The following is a 15,413-nucleotide window of genomic DNA, read 5'->3' as shown; positions in this document are numbered from 1 at the left end:
TCATGTTGGGATAGAATGATGTTGGAGCCTCCTTGAAAACCTTGATGTGGTACATTTGCCAATGATGAATCTGGTCTCTAGAATTATCTATTGGGTTGCCTTTGATATTAGTATAGTATTATGATATATAACTGTACTTCCGGGTTTAAATAATGTCTAGGTAGAAAATTCATATTTAAAGGGTGAGTGATAATGAGCTATTATAGAAACTGATGCATATCATAAGTTGAGTTGGATCACCTCTAAATAGAATGTTTAGAGAAAGTATTTGCAAGTATGTTTGAAGAAGTGATGAAAGAAAATTAAACTATATACCCCAGTGAATTCAGTCTATTTGATCAGTTTCCTAATTCAGTTTAGTTGAACAAAGTTGGATTTGAGTTGAACGAAGCTTTAGTGAGCGTTTAGAACAGAATGAGTATGGTACTGCACTAAGGCATTTCATGGAAAGCAAAGATGACTGAGACATTTGCTGTCTCAGGGAATGGCATTAGCATAGGCAGCTGAAGGTAATCCATGACAGAATAACATGGGTGCTCTCCATTTTTATGTGGCAGTACTGTGGGAATGTGAAAAATGTGGTATGTATAACTGGGGTTCAGGGTAGGCTATGTGGAGGAGACCAGGTTTGGGCTGGATCTTGAAAGAAGAGAAGGATATCAAGTAGGAAGAAGGGTATTCTATCCTAAAATAAGGGGTAATCATAGGCATGGAATTAGGAATAAATAGATGGCTGGGAAGCAGTAATACTTATACTGAACAGATACAAATTTTAGAAAATGGTTTCAACTACCATTTAAGCATACTTGCCCACATTATAATTCCAGTAGAGGCTTGGCATATTTGCTTGTTATTTGTACGTTTCTTTGGTAATGCACAAAGTATCTTTCTTTGTGATATATGGTGTGCATTATCAAGGTGGAAATGTTACTCACTTAAGAGCCTGGAGGGTTATAAGCATCAAAATCAAACTTCTAAGTCTAATCACAAAGTCTATTACTTGCCTTGATTTTAAACAGTAAAATATAGAGAAGATGATGATTTTTACATATGAACCCAAGAAGCATTTGGCAATGCAATTAGTTTCATAACAAGTGATTGTTTTTTAAAGCCTTCCCAGAATAAGAATGAGTATCTTGATGCTAGTGTCACTTTTAAATAGCTGTAGCTCCAGGAATGTGTCTGTTCACATTATTATCTTAAATATACACCTTATCTATCCATATTGCTGTACTTCAAATGTGAAAGTAAAAATAAAGGTGTGAAGTGCCTAGCAGACTTGTATGGATTTATGTAAATCAGAAAACACAAAAATCCATTAGTCTCAGTGCTGAAGCCTTGATGTATTTAAGTATGAAATATTTCCTTAAAGTTACACACAAACACACACACACACACACACACACACATCCCATAATTTCTAGGGATTTACTTAGCAAAAAAAAAATCTTTATTTCACTGAACTCCAGACATGGATTCAACTGTCGTCTTATTGCTCCATAAGATTATTAAAGTTATATAAATATTTAAGTGCCCCAAATTGATCCTTTTACCCCAATTTTTTCATCTTTGGCCTTTCCCTTGTAAATTAGTGGACAATTAGTCTTTATTTCTTCTTTTCCTTAGACAAACTCTTGGAGTCATCACTGATTTCTTTCTTTTCTTTTTAATAATTTTAGCTTATTTTTTAGTGCATTATAGTTATACATAATGGTGGGGTTCATTTTGACATATTCATAAAAGTATATAACATAGTTTTTTCCATTTTATTACCCATACTACCTGCTTCCCTTCTATCCTCTCTCCTCCAGGTCCCCTTTCTCCACTCTACTGGTCTTTATTTCTTCTTTTCCTTTTTTCTTCCTTCCTTCCTTATCCACACTCTGTCAGTAGTTCATGCTGACTCATCAAAACACATCTACAATTTAAACCTGACCACCTGTCACCACCTTCACTACTACCTTGTTTAAGCCACTATCTCTTACTTGGGCTATTTTAATAGCCTCCTGACTGGCCTCTCAGCTTCTCAGAACCTGAAACCTAGTGCCTCTAATATAGTACAATAACCAGAAAAATGATACTAAAACAGAGGTAAAATCTGTCACTCAAAACTTCAGTTGTTTCCTATCTTATGCATTGTAAAAGCTAAATCTTATTAGAAGCCTGCCTATAAAACTCTGTCTAGTGCACCTTCATAACCTCATTATTTAGATTTTCTTTGTTCGCTAACTTTCATTCACAGCTGAATAGTATATTGTTTCTTGAATAATTGTTCTGGGATATTAAATTTACTGGTTCTTCTTCCTGAAGTGCTTTTACTATTAGATGGCCATTCAGCTTATTCTCTAGTCTTTCTTGATATGTTAAATCCCTAGTGAGACCTTCCTTGATCATCTTACTTAAAATGCCTCTCTCCTTCCTACTTCTTTTTCTTGTTTTTACTTCCCCAAATTCACTGACTGTATATTCCATCTTACTCTTTTGTGGTCTTTTTCTGATATGATGAAACCTTGATGACTGCAAGGAATTTTTCCCAATTTATTTAATATTGGACCACTAAACCTATTCCCATACATATTTGTTACTTAATGCATAATTGACTGAATGAATAAAAGATATAACTTACTTCATAGAAGTTAAACCTGTGGTAAAAACCTAATTTGTCTCCTGTTGACATCTTTGGGGAATGATATTTCCAAATGCCTGAGTGTTACTTCTTCAAAAATTTTAAATAATATATATTTGTGTAATTTGCATATAATATACTTACTTTAAGCATGGAGGTCCATGAATTTTGGCAAATATACACTGTTATGTAATATTTTTGTTCCAATTAAAAGGTATAGAATATTTCTGTCACTTCAAAAAATTCCCATCTCTCCCATCACTTCTTTCCTCATCCCCATCTTTAGGCAACTATTGATCTGACTTTTTGTCATTGTAAATTTGTTTTACTTGCTCTAGAGTTTCATATAAACAGACTTATACATTATATATTTTTTCAGTGTGCTATTTTTGAGGCTATTATTAGGTGTCATATTAATTTGTTTTCATTGCAGAATAGTGTGCCTTTTTTAATAAATGTGCCACAATTTGCTTATCAGTTTATTTGTTATGGACATTTGAAGTGTTTCCATTTTTTTGCCTATAAGTAATAATGCCACCCTGAGTGTTCACATATGAGTCTTTGTGTAAATATGCTTTGTCATATGGTAAGTGCATGTTTAACTTTGAAAGAAATTTCCCCTCTGTGATCATACCATATTCACTACCAATGTCTGAAATTCTAGTTCCTAAACATTCTAGCTGGTACTTACCATAATTCTTTTAAATCCAGACATTCTGTTGAGTGTGTAGTCATATATCTTATTGTTTTAATTTTCATTTATTAATTACTTGATTTACTTGATTTCCAGTGATGTTGATATTTTCTGTTTTTTTTTTTTTTTGTTTTTGTTTTTGTTGTTGTTGTGGGGAGATGCTGGGGTTGAAGCCAGGGTTGTTTCAGGTCATGTGCATGATCTTTCCATTTACTTTTTGGCAATTGTTTATCTTTTGTGAAATGTTTGACCAAATCTTGTGTTCATTTGAGGAAAAATTGAATTATTCATTGTCATTCAGTTACAGAGTTCTTTATATATTTGTATTCAAATCCTTGTCAGATGTATCTTTTCCTGGTCTGTAGATATCCTTTTTCTTTTATTGATGGTCCAATTTGAGGAGCAGAGGTTTTCAAATTTAAGTCTAGTTTATTAATATTTTCTTTTGTGGTCTCTCTTCCTTCCCTCTCTCTCTTTCTTCCTTGAACTCTTTGACTCCTGGTTGTAAGGATTTTCTCATTTTCTCTAATCATTTTACAGTTTAAGCTTTCTCATTAGGTCTTTGGTCCATTTTGAGTAAATTTTTGTATACATGTGGGGTAAAGATCAAGGTTCACTTTTCTGTCTCTCCTTGTTCAAGGTCCACTTGTTGAAAAAACTATCTTTTCTCCTTTAAGTTATCTTTAAATGTTTGTTATAAATCAACTAATTGTATATGTGTAGTACTTTTCGTAGATTGTATTATATTGATCTATATGTGTTTCCCGTCAACATATTGTTTCATAGTAAGTCTTGAAATCACATAGTGTAAATTCTTTAACTTCGTTTCTCTTTTTTCAAATTGTATTGAGTATCTCTTTTTCATTTTCATATCAATTATAGATTTGGCTTATACTTTTATGCAAAGTGTCTGTAGGATTTTAATTGCCACTGTTTTGAATTCTGTAGATCAATTAGGGAAGCATTAATCTCTAAACTACTGTTCTATTTCAATCCATGAACACAATATAGCTCCATTTATTTAGTTATTCTTTAGTTTCTCTAAGCAGTAGTTTTCAGTGTGTTGTTTTTTTAAAATTTATCCTAAGTGAATAGGATATGAATTAGATTTTGAATGTTTTTGAAAATGCTATTTTTTCAAAACAAAATTTACAATTTGTAATGGTTATTATTTAGGAGTAGACTTAATTTTTACATGTTGAACTTGTATCCTGCTACCTTGCTATTTCATCCATTTATGCTTTTAACTTTTGTGAATTCTTTAGGTTTTGCTTTGTATATGATCCTGTTAATCACAAATAAAGATAATTTTATGTCTTCCTTTACAGTTTTCATGTCTTCTATTTCTCTTTCTTTATTTTATTGACTTAAACCTCATTGCAGGGTTAAATAGGAATAATTAGAGTGAACATCTTTGTCTAGTTTATGATTCAGGTAAAACTATTTAGATTTTCACTAATATGTATGACATTGGCTGTACATATTTTATAGGTGCCCAATCAAGGAGAGAAACTTCCCTTTTATACTTTATACTGAGAGCTTTTATTGTAAATTAGTGTTAAATTTTCCCAGGGGCTCAGGAGGCAGAGGCAGGAGAATGGCAAGTTCAAAGCCAGCCTTAGCTATTTAGTGAGGCTCTAAGCAACTCAGTGAGATCTTGTCTCTAATAAAATACAAAATAGGGCTGGGGATGTGGTTCAGTGGTCAAGTGCCCCTGAGTTCAATCCCCTGGCACTCCCTTCCCCCCAAAAAATAGTGTTAAATTTTGTCACCTAATTTTTCTACATCTATAGGGAGAATAAAATTTTTTTACTACTGAGCTATCTCTAACCCTATTTATTGTTTTATTTTGAGACAGGGTATTGTTAAGTTGCCCAAGCTGGGCTTAAATTTGCAATTCTTCTAAAGGTATGCACCACTTCACTTAGTGGGTCATGTGTCTTGTGGACTGAGTGTTGTGTATTCTCCCAAAAGTTATATGTTGGAGCCTAATTCTTAATGTTTTGATGTTTGAAGATGGTGCATTTGGAAGGTAGTTAGGCTTAGATAAGGTCATGAGGTTGAGATGCTCATGATGGGAACGTCCTTATGAGAGAATGAACAAACCAGAGCTTCTTTTGTTAATGAGAACACAAGTATTGTGTGTAAGAGATCCTTACTAGTAAAGTGAATTGGTTGGCGCCTTGTTCTTCCTAGCCTTCCAAATTGTAAAAATAAATTTCTCCTCTTGGAGCCACTCAATCTATGGCATTTTGTTATGGGAGCATGACTTGGCTAAAATATGTGTGCATTTGTATATATGTATCTTTCTGTGTGTTTAGCATCTTTGTCAGATGTTGGTATCAAAGTCATTATCCTCTTATTAGATGCAGAAAAAAAAAACTTAAAAATACTTTAAAAAATGACTAAAACACTCAAACTAGGAATAAAAGTATATTTTTCTCAACACGGTAAAGGATATCTATAAAAAAAGCCACAACAAATGTCTCATTTAATGGTGAAAAAGAGTGTTTCCCTCAAAGATTAGAAACAAGGCAGGAATGTTGTTCTTACCAATTCTGTCCATTGTTGTCCTAGAACTTATAGCCAGAACAATTAAGCAAGAAAAAGGAAGAAAATCATCTATTGGAAAGAGGTTAGTTATTTCTATTTACAAATAACATAATCTATATAGAAAATCAAGAGGAATAAATAAATCTTTTAGAACTCATAAATGAGATCAGCAAGTTTCCATGGTATAATAGCAATATACAATAATCGATTGTATGTCTAAATACCGGCAATGAAGAATCTGAAAGTCAAATTAAGAAAATAAATTTTATTTACAGAATACCAAAATCAAATAAAAATAAATTTAACAAAGACAGTATAAAAATTATACCCCAAAACCTACAAAAATTACTTAAAGAGAGAAATGAAAAGTATCCCATGTTCATGGATCAGGGGATTTTTTTATTTTTAAGATGGCAATACTTTACAAAGGATCTATAGATTCCAGGTTATCAAAATCCGAGTTGCTTTTTTTCTTTCTTAGAAAATAAGAACCTTATCTTAAAATTATATGGAAATTCAGGATACCCAGAATATTTGAAACAACCTCAGAAAAAAGGACAAAAGTGAAGAAATCACAATTCCTAATTTCAAAACTTGCTACAAAATTTTCATATTCAAATATTCAAAACAGTGTGATACTGGTATAATGATACACATAGATTGTTGGAATAGAATTGGAAGGCCAGAAATAAATTTTGTCTATTTGTCTAATGAATTTTAACAAGGGTGGCATGACACTTTAACAGGGAATGAATAGTCTTTTCAAAAAATGGTATTGGGATGACTATATATAGCAAAAGAACAAGATTGGTGTTCTTTTCTATATCATATATTAAAATTAATGCCAAATGGATTATTGACCTAAATGCAAGAGGTACAACTGCAAAATTTTACAGAGAAATATATGAGTAAATCTAGAGTTTTTATAGTATACCAAAAACATAAGTGACAATAGAAAAAAAATAAGTTGGACTTCATCAAAATTAAAAATCTTATTTAAAAAAATCATTAAGAAAGTGAAAAGGGAACCCACAAAATGCAGGAAAATATTTGCAAATTATATTGCTGATAAGGGACTGAATCTAATACATAAAGAACCCCTTACCATTAAAAAGTAAGACAATATAAAAAAACGTGAAGAGTGAACAAATTTTTTATTTTTATTTTTATTTTTTATGGTATTGAGAATTGAACCCATAGGTGCTTTATCACTGAGCTACATGGCCAGTCCTTTTTACTTTGAGACAGGGGTCTGGCTTTGTTGCTGAGGCTGTCCTCGAACTTTCCATCCTCCTGTCTCAGCCTCATGAGTCTCTGGGATTACAGGTATGTACCACCACACCTAGCTTGAACAGACATTTATTTAATACCCAATAAGCATCATGAGTAGATACTTAGTTTCTAAGTATAATTATGAAATGCAAGTCAAATCAGAATTTTATTTGTTGACTTAATATGTAAAGTTTATATGTAAAGACTGCTGAGTTTTTTTTTTAATTGTACTCTGACAATTCTTGTTATTTTTCTTCTAGCCCTTATTAAAGGAAAAAAAAAGAAAACATTTCATTGTCTTCTGGCTTTCTCTTTTATTTTTTTTTTTAAAGTTAGTAGGGTTTATTTTTTCTTTTTTTAAAATTTTTTTCCCTCCTATGAATCTAATATTGTAATGTGTTTTTTCCCCTTTGATGTTTTTTAGATACTTTCTTAATCTCATCACCAGTTTTTAGCAAAAAAAATTGTTTTGCATTCTTTTTAAATGATGAGTTAAGGGGTATTTGTGTTTGGGTATGTACCTGCTTGGAATTCATTGAATTAGACTTATAGGTTTATAATTTTCCTCAAATTTGAAAATTTTTAGGCTGTTACTTTTTCCAGACTTTTTTCCCCTCTTTTTTTTTCTGGTATTCTCATAAGATTGATGATATTATATTATTATTATTAGATATTATTCCACAAGTAACTGAGGCTTAATTTGCTTTTTCTCAGATTGTTTTCATTCTTCCTTTATATGGTCTGTTAAAAGTTATGGTTTTCTTCTGGAAGTTCTATTTTTTAAAATAAATACCTTTTGAATATTGACTAAAAAAGAAAGCTAAAATCTAGCAGGTACAATCTCCTGTGCCTTTAAGGTAGCTTGAAGTCGCATTCCAGAAATCTTGTTGAAGAAGTAAGCTTTTGTGAATGTGAACAACCTACTGTAGGTATTGTGCTTCCCTAAGAGACACCCTTTCTCCATGCCATTATTCCAGAGTAGGGAATAGTTAGAAATAAAAGGTTGATTCATTTAATCTATATAGTGTTCACCCAGCAAAGAAAAGGGGATTACTGTGGGCATTCTGAGAAAGTACCCAACACATTGTCCAGTGTAATCCAAATCTTTAGTGAGAATTTTCTAGTTTAACCTGTTTGTTCAACAGATTCTTTAAAACTGAGGACAGGCACAATTTGGGGTGATGTAGGGAACACAAATAAACAGGCTCTCACTTACTTGTATACAAATGGTCAAAGAACATTTTATGTATGCCACAGTGGTCAGAAGAGGAGCGCTTGGGTGTGTGGTTGCCCTATTAGGTTCTCAGAAGCCTGTATGTAGGTTTATAGATCAGGGAGTGGTGAATGTTCTTTGGTTAGCACAGCTTTCAGTGACTGAACAGTCTATTTTCAGATAGCACTTCCGATAATGACAGTCGTCATTGCTTAATTTTATACACTCTTCACTTATTTATATCTACTGTCATTTGCTGAGGTCATCCCGTCAACAGACATGTATTGAGGACTATGCTGGCACAGAAAGATAAAAAAGACATACTTCCTGGAGGAGTAGTAAGGGACTCCAGAGGTCTTAATTAGTATTTTGAGGCAACAGTGTAAAACACTTGGTGTATAATGTTTGTATTTGCTCCAAAAAGCATATGGGAATTGGTAGTAGATGTGGATTTAAAAACAGCCTCCTGGGGCTACATTTTGTGTTTGATCCTGTTTAATAAGATGGATGGTTTAATTTTTCCCACAAATGTCAGGTTGTGATATTTGCGTCTTTGGAATTAATGTTTAGGAAATAATTGTCAGCATGGAAATCCATTGTTGGGTAATTTTCTTTAAAAATATATATATTTTTTGTTATGTTGCATAGCTCTGGTGTTTTATGTGATGGTAATTGAAATATAAAAATGGTTTATTGGAAGGACTTTATGGTCTTAATCAGTTATTTTTTTTTTAAATAAAGATTAAAATATTGATGTCACTATTGGCTTTAAATGTAATTTCCCAAGATATGTGTAGATACTGTATGATTAGAGTTTCTAGGATAACAATGATTAACTAGAACTTTCATTTGAGGCACTAGTATTCACCAGATGCTTTCATAATCAAAGGACATGCTAGACTATTTGCAGAATTATGAAAACCTGGTTTTGTAACCCCTGAATCACTTCACTGACACAGAGGCTATAAAAAGAGGGAGGGATTTTGTCAGTTGAAGTTTTTTGGAATGTCATTGTAGTGCTGTATGTTTTACTCTCTCACAAGTTGAGTGTCTAAATCTATTTTGTCAAACCTAGTGGAGGAGTTTCAGCTGGAGTATTTGGGTACAGTATTTGGGGATAACAAGAGATTGATGCTTGACTCATGCTTTAGAAAGCTGAATTATACTGTGGCAATAGTTTTGGATTTGAGAAGTAATTACACTCCTCTCTGTTCACATGGTATCATTTGAAAAGGGATCCTTCCTTCCAAAAATTCCTGACAGGGCAAGAGGATTCCAGCAGTAAGGGTGGTGTACTTCCAGGGATGAGAAACTGAAGTGAGCTCTTGGTGGAGGGAGAGCAGTACCCAGAGTAGCTTTATAACTAGAGGGTTATACACCTTGGAAAAATGCACATAAACTGCCCAAGAGAGGAAGTATCAGCTTTAGACACCTACAATGTTCATAGACTTCTAGAACATTTTGCTACAAGTAGCAGGAGTCAAATAAGAACTGTGTTATATGTCTGACTTTGTTTCCTTTGACCCTAGTGGTCTTAGAAAACTCAGGAAGGTGGTGGAAGCTTCTTAGCTACGAAAGGAAGATTTTGTTCCCTCCTTCACTGACAATGACTGGCTTCTGGCAGACCCCAGCAGAATGATGAACTTGGAATTGATGTTAAATGTAAACTTTGGAGTTTTAATTATTATTTAGGTAGCTAGTGCCTGTATTTTGAAAAATTTCACATCCACAGAAATGTCAACACAGTAATATACCTTTTATTTGTTATTAACATTTGGCCATGAGTACATATAGTATGTATGTATTTTTGGATGATGGGATAGAGCTAAATCATTTGAAAATGATACTTTACCCTGAAATACTTCAGCTTGCTTTTTTTATATTTATTTTTTAGTTTTAGGTGGACACAATATCTTTTATTTTATTTTTGTGTGGTGCTGAGAATCAAACCCAGTGCCTCACGCATGCTAGGCGAGCATGCTACCACTTGAGCCACATCCCCAGCCCAGCTTGCTTATCTTAATAATTAAAATGGTCTTTGTAATCACAATATGTTTGTTACTACCAGGTTTTTATCATTGGTACAATATTATATAATATGTGGTTTTCATTCAGTTTTCCCTAATTATCTAAGACTAGTCACTTTTAATCATTGAACCCAAACTTAACATTTAAAGTGATCATATGATTTTCTGTTACTTGAGTTTTTATTTTAGGGAAGGGATTGGTTATTTTACTGTATTTTTTTTTTCTCCTTGAAACCCATCATTTCTATATGGTCAACATATTGGTTACACTTTTAAAAGACTATCTCAATCCAGTATATATTTGCATTTTTCAAGAATAGATTTCCTATAGATAAATTTGATGTACTGATGATAATTATTGAGCTAGATGATGGTGGTTTATTAAACTCTTCTTCCTGCTGTTATGGATAATTGAAAATTTTCATAATAAAGTTAAAGAATTTTTCAGCCTGTGTGTCCTGATTTTTAGATTTGGAATGTTAGTAAATCACATAATATAAATTATTCCTTAGTATTAATATCAGAGAAAATCAGTTTACAAGCCAGAAACAGTAATGGTTCCATTTTATTTTGTTTTAGAGGAGGAAAAGTTTATTTTGGAGGCTCACAGTTTCAGAGGTCTCAGTCCATAGAGAGCCAGCTCCATTCCTTGAGGCTCAAGGTGAAGCTGAACATTGTGATGGAAGAGTATGGTGTAGAAAAGTGGCTCATGATATCACATCAGGAAGGAGAGGAAGAGAGAAGGCCACACCATACCTGCCTTCAGTTGCCACTTAGTTAATCCATATAAAGGGATTAATTCAGTTTAGGTTAAGTTTGTCATAACCCAATTATTTCACCTGTAAACCTTTCTTGCATTGTCTCACACATGAACTGTTGGGTATACCTCATAACTAAATGGTTCAATTTTAAACATACATTTGACATATGTAAGGCTTTAGGGTAAGTTATTTCCACATTCAGATCTCTAAAATAAATTTTATTTAGTTTATTAAAAACCAGTCATTCTTTGGAGTTTATTCTTCATTCTGAAGGCTTCCTTTATCTTCTCTTAGTTTGTCATTTGTCTCCGAAGTGATGGAGAGACTCAGCACAGGGTTGGCACTAATCATGGTGAGGGTGACCTGGGTGAAAGTGTAGGTCTGGGTGAAAGTTCATGTTGGGTCCAAAATAAAACCAAAGGTTATTAGAAGTAGAATTGAGACTAAGGAAGTTCAGCATGGCACACTGCTGAAGTTGTAGCTATAATTCAGGATCCATCGGGTCATGGAGTCCTAAATAAGCTGGCAATGAGTGAGTTTTCAAGAATAAAAATAAAATAGTTCTGAAACATAGGGTTCTTTTTAAAATTTTTTTTTAGATGTTGATGGACTTTTAATTTATTTATTTATTTATATGCCATGCTAAGAATTGAACCCAGTGCCTCACACATGCTAGGCAAGTTCTCTACCACTGAGACACAACCCCAGCCTGAAACATAGGGTTCTTTAGCCTTATTAGAATTAGTATTTTTTAAGTTTGAAATGTTTTGTGCATTTATTTATTTTAAAATATTTTGTTTAGTTGTAGATGGACATAATACCTTTAATTTGTTTATTTATTTTTATGTGCTGAGGATTGAATCCAGTGCTTCACACATGCTAGGCAGGAGCTCTACTACTGAGCCACAACCCCAGCCCCATGTTTTGTGTATTTTAGCCAAAATGATAGATTTGGTGTGGTTAGAGTTTATTGAATTTTAAAGACTATTTCTCTAATACATAATACTAAAGATAGGATATTGTAAATTTGTCCTAAAAAAATTTTAATGCAAATCAATAGAATACCATTCTAAAATGTCCTTTAACACATAATATACATTAGCTATTTCTGAATGTTAAATGCTATTTTTATTTTTCTTTATACAATTTAGTATATTTTATAAGGTATTATAAATTGAATAGTCATGAAGAAGCACACTCAGAAATGAGAAAATTTTACTTGGCCTTTTGTAAGAGATAGAATTTACTCATCAATCTTAGTGTTTCTTAGCAACACAATTTATGACTATCTTGGGCTTTTTCATATCTTTCTTCAAGCACACATTTGGAAATATTTTATATATGACCTGATGCTTGTCCATCTGTCCTGAAGCCCTCACTACTTCTTCATTACCTAAATGTCCTTATTAAATTTCACATTTGTACAATATCTTCTTTCAGTATAATAATCCACACTTTGACTTGAGAATCATTTGGCTTGTCAGAATCTTAAAAGGGTTCTGGGAAATAAATTTCTTTTGTGTATTGTGAAGCTAAAAGTTATTGAAAATGTGTTATATTTTCATAATAAAACAAGTATAAAAATATTACCTTGGGAGCTAGCTAACTATTTTCTTATTGTCCTTTGCCTCCAGGGAGGTAGTTTAATCATTTGTGATAAAGAAATAGCTTGGCTGTATTTTGGCAAGTTGACTTGTGTTCAGTTTAGATCATAATTTATGAAAAGGCTAGGTTCACAGGGAATGTTGTAGTTATCCACCTATTCAACAAATATTTATTGAGCCCTTACACGTGCAAGGTTCTGTGACAGACACTAGGGATATAGTGGTAAGTAAAAATATGCACCTTTTGCTTTCTTAAAAAAATATAGAGCACTTGCTTGGCATACAGGAGACTGTGGGTTTGATTCCCAGCACCATGAAGAAAACAAACTGATTTGGCCAGGTAAGAAAGGCTTCTCTGAGGAAGCAAGCCTTAACTACTCTCTGTAGAGCCATCCAGTGACAGCAGCATGTAGATGTAAAGGCCATGTGGCAGCAGGCAGCAAGCATATTGAGGGAAACTGGATGCAGTGGGTGGATGCCTACAAGTTGAGGCTTTTGAGAAAATTGGTGTTGATTAAGAGTTTCATTCTTTGTAAAGCTTTATATAAAATATGAAATCAGGGTTGAGGATATAGCTCAGTGGTAGAGTGCTTGTCTAGCATGCGCAAGACCTGAGATTTCATCCCAAGCACCAAAACAAACAAACAAAAATATCAGTATATCTTATATGGACTTAGTGTGTTTTATATTACTTCACATTTTTTTACATTGACTTTTGTGTATCTCTGTATCTGTTTTGAGATAATAAGCATTGATTTCAGATTTTTAAAGAATTTAAAGATTCCTTAGAGTTAGTTTTCCTATTTGATATTTTCATCTAAATGGTAATCCATTCTGTTTAAGTGCTTGAATATAACTAGCCCAGTGCCAGGGCCCTCTGTTTCTCCCTTGGAACCAGCTTCATTTTCAAATACCTATAACAGAGAGTTCTTTCTTTCTCTTTTCTTTTCTTTTTTTTTTTAGAGAGGGAGAAGAGAGAGATTTTTTTTTAATATTTATTTTTTCAGTTTTTGGTGGACACAGCATCTATTTTATTTTTATGTGGTGCTGAGGATTGAACCCAGTGCCCCGCACATGCCAGGTGAGTGTGCTACTGCTTGAGCCACATCCCCAGCCCAGAGAGATTCTTTCTTAAGTGAAGCCCAAAGTTTGATTTCTTCATCAATATTGGTTCTTTGAGGCAAAACTGAACAAGTCCAATTTGTTTTTAGACTTTTTTGTCTTTTGATGCTTACTGATGTGTAGCTACAAGTCTTTTTCCCACAATTTTCCCCCCCAATATTAAAAGAATTTCAGATGTATACAAAGAAGATGTGGTAGTAGAATGAAAACACTTTCTCTCCCCTACTCTGCATGTTTCCATTGCCCAGCTTCCATAATTGTCAACCTGTGGATTTTTTGTTTTTGATTGACGGATACTTAATGAGTACCTTCTTGGTATTAAAACTTCTACAAGTTGCTAGAGCTATAGAAAGAGTCTTGACACAGTTCTGGCCTTAAAGAACTCTCATTCCAGTGCAAAACAAAGTAAGAAAATAATAAAAAATCAATACCTCCAACATTGTAATCTAATTTGCCAAAGAATTATAAAATTAAAAAGTACTGGAAAGACATTTTTTCTTGCTGGTAAGTGTTTGAAGTGGGAGAAATCAGTATATCAACTCAGGTTCTTGAATACTTCTTGAGTGGTGGAGCAAACAAGGCAAAGTTCATCAGACAATAGGGAAGCTTTTAAAAGGAAATCTGTTCATTGGTAGTAAAATCTGGTATCTACATATACTTAAAAATGGGTATTTCTGTGAAGAAAGCCTTTAGTTCTTCAGGACCTTAAAGAATTTCATAATGCAAAATAAGACCTTGATATAGTCCCTTATAAGAGATTAACCAATGGGATTTGGAAGTAATTAAGTATTTCTTGATTTCTTTTTTTTCTTTCTTTTTTTTTTTGGTGCTTTGGATCGAACCCAGGGCCTTGTACATGCAAGGTAAGCACTCTACCAACTGAGCTATATCCCCATCCCCTAATTAAGTATTTATTAATGGTCAGATCAAATACTTTTAGAGGTTAAACAATCAAAATTTTGCTTTTTATATGTTAATATTAGTTCAGTCAAATTGATTTCAAGTAATTTTTGTTATTGTATATGGTTAGAAAAATACTCAACAGCTAAAATCTAATGTGTATGTGTCTGTGTATATATGCATATGCATTGATTATATATTTTAAAATATGGAATAGTTGGTTTAATTATCTTACTAAGACAAAGGTCAGGGATTCAGTACCTGGACAGATGAAACCATACCCAAAGTAAAAAAAAGAAAAAAAAATACAAATGGCTTCTCTCTCAGTATTAGGGACCTTAATTAGTCAAGTTTGAAATGCATGCTGTGTGGGCATAGCGAAGTTTTAAGAGTATTAAGAATTATGTTCAAATCTTTCATTATTTGTAGAGCCTTATCAGTAATGGGTCATTAGTATGATACTGTCATATACTGAGATTTTCTTGCCTGAAACTTGAGACCCATGTAATGTTCTTCAATACAACTACATGAGAGGATGAACATGTGTGTTCACACACACTAATGCAGTAGTGCCATTTTCTCTTAGAACTTTTCCAACCAAGGAAGCAGGTACTATTTACAGGGTATACCGGCGGGGGGGG

The 15,413-nt window shown here is 33.1% G+C and overlaps 1 protein-coding gene across 3 annotated transcripts in view; it reads left to right on the top strand.

Annotated features, from left to right (window-relative positions):
• The window catches only part of Gtdc1 (glycosyltransferase like domain containing 1), a 369,992-nt gene that overhangs the window by 15,416 nt on the left and 339,163 nt on the right, over positions 1 to 15,413 (top strand). The window contains exon 2 of one of the 3 annotated variants that reach the window (XM_048812234.1): positions 14,719 to 14,735. The exons of the other annotated variants lie outside the window; for them this stretch is intronic. The gene's annotated coding sequence lies outside the window, so the exon portion shown is untranslated. The remainder of the gene's footprint in view (positions 1 to 14,718; positions 14,736 to 15,413) is intronic. 3 annotated transcript variants of the gene reach the window in all.

The sequence above is a fragment of the Marmota marmota genome, unplaced genomic scaffold (genome assembly GCF_001458135.2).
Source record: "Marmota marmota marmota unplaced genomic scaffold, marMar, whole genome shotgun sequence".
NCBI classification, from domain to species: domain Eukaryota; kingdom Metazoa; phylum Chordata; class Mammalia; order Rodentia; family Sciuridae; genus Marmota; species Marmota marmota.
Note: the sequence above shows the minus strand (reverse complement) of the source record. Positions and strands in the feature narration are given on the sequence as shown.